Here is a 5,034-nt window from a genome sequence, read left to right as displayed (position 1 = left end):
CCCATGCAGTGAGGCAGACATTAAAAAAATGTGTTTTTATTCAATTCTAAGAACAGCTTGCAAAAAGGTTATATTCTGAAGAAACTGGGAGTGCGCATCAAGAAAAGTAAGTCTTTCTGCATGCTAGCTCAGTTCATTCTTTCCTTATTTAGTCACCGTCACAAGAACAAAATGTCAACCACGCCTTTTGTCATAAATCAGACGTAGTGAGTGCGAAATGGTTCATTGAAGTATTTCGTTCTATTCTTTTCCCTGCACGTGAACTTCTCGTCCATCAGGGTGTAACAATCTCCCACAATCTGAAGATGTGCAGTTTAGCTGAACTGGCCATGTGACATTCCCCACAGTTTTCAAGGATGTGTTGGTTAGGTGTATTTGTCACGTGTAAATACAGGATAATGTGTCTGATTGGGTTACTCTTTGCAGCGATGGTGTCGACTTGTGGGATCGAAGGACCTATTTCCGCATTGTAATTATTCTATTTTAAAAAGTGATAATTGAGGCTATGATTTTCGTGCACATATTCACCAAGACACCCCTTTAGGCAACTATGGATGGTAACCATGGGCCATCAAAGAGTCAAAGCTTGCATATGCACAGAGAATATACAACCTTTTTCAGGACAGTGGCAATACGCAGAGCATGTAGAAGAGTATTAAGACCATCAACAGCTGCAGCATAGCATCGCCTGCTTGTGCTGGTGATATCCACCCTCCCTGATGATTTGAATAACTTATTTGCATGGTTTGAGGCATGAAATGATGTGGAAGCTAGGAGGACCATCTCGCCTCCCAATGACTGGGTTTTGGGTCTTATCACGACTGACGTGAGGAAAACTCTATGCAGAGTCAACCCACATAAGACTTCTGGTACACATAACATCGCATGCAGAATGCTCAGAGGATGCTCTGACGTGCTGGTGGATGTTCTCTTGGACATCTTTCACATTTCTCTGAGTTGTGTCATAGTTCCAACGTGCTTCAAGGCAACTACCATCGTCCCTGTGTCGAAGAAGTCTTCAGTGTCTTGCCTCAATAACTACTGTCCAGTTTCATTAACACAAAACATCATGAATTGTTTCGAGAGGCCCGTGATGAGGTATATTAGGACCCTGCTGCCCACCGCCCCAACCCACCTTCACTGGATACTCTGCAGTGTATGCATCATTCAAACCGCGCAACAGATGATGCTGTCTCCACCACCTGCATCTGGCCCTCACCCACCTGTTGAAGAAGGACAACTACATGAGATTACTGTTCATTATCTTCAGTTCTGCATTCAGCAGTATCATTCGTCAGCACCTGTTTGGAAAGCTGTGTGCACTGCGCTTGAATACGTTCCACTGTAACTGGACCCTGGACCTCATGACTGGGACACCTGAGACAGCCCGGATTGGGAACAGCATCTTCAAAATCATCACACTGAGCACGGGGAAACCCCGGGGCTGTGTGCTCAGTCGACTGCTGTTCACCCTGCTTTCATACGATTGAGCATTAATGTTCAACGGAAATTCTATTATTAACTTCACGGTTAACAAGGCGGTAGTGGGTCTTAATCACAGGAATAAAGAGCAAGCTTACAGAGAGAAGATGCTGTGCTGAAAGACTAGTGCAGAGCCAACAACCTGTCTACGAACGTGGAAAAACGAAAGAGATGGTTGTTGACTTCAGGAGGGCACAGAGCGATCAAACTCTGCTGGATGTCAATGGCTCCTCCGCAGAGAGTGTAAAGAGCACCATATTTTGTTGCAATCATCTAGCAGATAATCTCACCTGGTCATTCAACACGTCCTTCATAGCCAAGAAAGCCCAGCACATCTCTGATGTCTGCGTAGGTTGAGGAAAACTCCTATCCTCACCACATTCTAAACAGGGTTAATTGAGAATACGCTGAGCAGCTGCATCACTGCCTGGTTCGGAATTGCACTGTCTTGAATCTTAAGACTTGACAACGGGTCGTGAGTACACCTGAGACGATCACTGAAATAGGGAGGTATTTATGCTAGGCTGAGAGAAGGTGAGTCATGGCTCCAGAAGCTAATGTAGCAATACATTTGCTAAATTTACTATCTACTCGATTCCACAGCCATATGTCCTTCCTCAGTTCCAATTTATTGCTACCTTTGTTTCTGGAGCCATGACTCACCTTCTCTCACCCTAGTATAAATGCTTCCCTATTTATTCCTTTTATTTAGCTTTGACAAAGGGCCAGTTAGACTCGAAACGTCAGTTCTTTTCTCTCCTTACAGATGCTGCCAGACCTGCTGAGATTTTCCAGCATTTTCTCTTTTGGTTTCAGATTCCAGCATCAGCAGTAATTTGCCTTTATTGAAATCTTCATCTCTCCTCTACAGACATCTTCACTACACGCTGCATTTGCAAGGCCAACAGCATGGTGGACGACCCCACAGATCTTTGATTCAAATTCTTCACACTCCTGCCATCTGGCAAAAGTAAACAGAGCATTCAATCACTCACAGTCAGACTCTGCAAAAGTTTCTTCACCTAAGCCATCAGATTTCTTGACACTGCATGATCACACTCTCTTACATTTGAAGTTTTTGTATGATGTTTTGAATGGCTGCTAAAATAATATTTTATTAACGATCATTCAATGTTACATTGTAATTTGTCCACCATTGTATCTATTGTCTTGACTTGTCAGGAATAACTGCGCTGTATTGTATGCACTTTTTATGCACTTTAAGCTGTCGTGTGTATGACTGTACTGTCGTGTAGACTGTGTTCAAATGGCAATTTGGTCATGAGCAACATTGCCTTCTTTTTATTGTGTCAGATGAATATGGTAGAAATAACAAATAAGCTTCTCTCCTAGCTCTCTCGTTTAATCTACTGTCTCTTATGACGCTCCAAGGCCCCAAAGACTTATTCCAATATACTAGAGATTTTCCTAGATTTCCGCAAAACTGATATACTGCATCTGTTGCTCCTGGTGTGGTCTCCTCCATATCAGAGTGATCTAGCGCAAAACTGGGGACTCGTTCAGGGAAAACCTATTGTCCACTGTGATTTTTTTACAGATCTACACTTAATGGCAAGGTTTTTGGAAGTGTTGCTGAACAAAGAGACCGTGGAGTGAAGCTTCATAATTTCTTCAAAGCAGAGTAGCACGTAAATAAGATAGTCAAGAACGTGCTTAATATTCTTCCCTTCATTGGACAAAGCATTAGTATTGTAGTTGCGAGATCATGATGCGACTATACAGGACACTAGTTAGATCACTTTCGGAATATTGCATACAATTCTGGTTTCCTTCCTATCAGAAGCATGTCGCGAAACATGAACAGGTTCACAAAAGTTTGACAGGGACGTTCCCTGGGTTGGAGGATTTGAGCGGTAGGGAGTGGCTGAATATGCTAGGGCTGGCTGAGGGGTGACTTTATAGAGTATTATGAAATCACGACGAACATGAATAGGGTAGATAGAATAGATTTTTTCCCTCGGGTGGTGGAATCCAGAACTAAACATATGTTTAGGATTAGAGTTGAAAGCTGTTCAAGGAATCTAAGGGACACCTTTTTCACTCAGAGGGTGGTATGTGCATGGAAGGAGCTGCCAGAGGAAGTGGTGGAGTCTGGTACAATTCAATCACTTAAAAGCAACCTGGATGATTTTGTGAATAATAAGTGTTTAGCGGGATAAAGGCCGAGTGCTGGCAAATGGGAATAGATTATATTAGGATATCTGGTCTGCATGGACGAATTGGACCAAGGGGTCTGTCTCCTTGCTCTCCCTCTGTATGACTCTGTGACAGTGATAATGTGGAATAATCGCAAACTTTGGTTTGAAATATCATCTCAGCTTTCATTCGACAGATCGTAGAAAATGAAGCATTCATCCTTTGCAGTTACCAGTTTTACCTTGCTTCCCACCCATCCGAACATTCAAATTTCACGATTATTCTTTACTTGTATTGAAACTAACTCATGTTGGATTTTGATATTTTTGTTTCCTGTCTCGACATATAATTTATTCTTTTCACCCGCTTGTTCAGTTTGCAAATTGCTTCTGATTCTTTCCAGTCGAAAATGGACTTCGAATTAAATGCGAAGTTCCAGCTCCAATTTATTCAATAACGGCACCAATGAAGCGGAGACGTCCAATGAAATCAACGCTGTGAGCAGGACTCGAACCTGCGCAGGGAACCCCCATTGGATTTCGAATCCAACGCCTTAACCTCTCAGCCATCACAGCACTGTCAGCACATAGAATTTTCATAGTAAAACAACCGAATCCATGAAACATACAAGTTGTTGGAAGAACAATTTGTCAGGACGTAATGAATTTGACCAAATCATTTGTAGAGACCCAGGCGAACGTCACCTTTTCAGGTTGACAGGCACTCATCGCAACCTGGATTCTGACACATGTGAACTTGCGGAAATGACTCTTTGTAGGACTTACACAGATTCCGAATTTACACCACATGAAAACAAGTCATTTGTCTCATCGTATCCGCATTTCCGATCGATATTGACAAAATTGTCCAGCACCTGGTCCCGAAGTGGATATGCCGCTGAGTTTTAATATTCAGCGCAATATGATATCAGAAATGTACATGAAAATTAACTAAACACTGGCGCACTTTAGAGAAAAGTTATACAAGTTAGAAAGAATGCAGAACCGATTTACAGGAATGTTTCCAGGAATGAACCTCTTATGCCTGGACATCATATAAAGAACTTGTGAGTATAAGAGAATAAGCTTGACCGAAGATTTCGAGCTGAAAACCGTTTGGTGGAATTCGATTGCATTCTATTTGTGGTTGTTCTCTAGTCATCAAGTCATAGAGCAATACAGCACGGAAAACGAACTTTCGGTCCAACTTGACCATGTTGAGCAGATATCCTAAATTAATCTGTTCTCATTTGTAAACATTTGCCCTACATCCCTCAAAATCCATGTTACTCATAAACCCATCCAGATGCCATTAAGTCTTGCAGTTGTACTATTCTCCACTACTTTCTCTGGCAGCTCATTCGAGTCAGGCATGAAAAAGATGCCCCTCAGGTTC

At 42.3% G+C, this 5,034-nt stretch overlaps 1 non-coding gene across 1 annotated transcript; it reads right to left on the bottom strand.

Moving 5' to 3' along the window:
- Nucleotides 1–4,132: 4,132 nt before the first annotated feature.
- On the bottom strand, nt 4,133–4,214 carry trnas-cga (transfer RNA serine (anticodon CGA)). The gene has a single exon. It is a non-coding gene; the product is annotated as a tRNA-Ser (tRNA).
- Between the last annotated feature and the right edge of the window lie 820 nt (nt 4,215–5,034).

This window comes from Hemiscyllium ocellatum, chromosome 35 (assembly GCF_020745735.1).
Source record: "Hemiscyllium ocellatum isolate sHemOce1 chromosome 35, sHemOce1.pat.X.cur, whole genome shotgun sequence".
Classification (NCBI taxonomy): Eukaryota; Metazoa; Chordata; class Chondrichthyes; order Orectolobiformes; family Hemiscylliidae; genus Hemiscyllium; species Hemiscyllium ocellatum.
The sequence above is the reverse complement of the archived record's forward strand: the minus strand, read 5'-3'. Positions and strand labels throughout refer to the sequence as shown.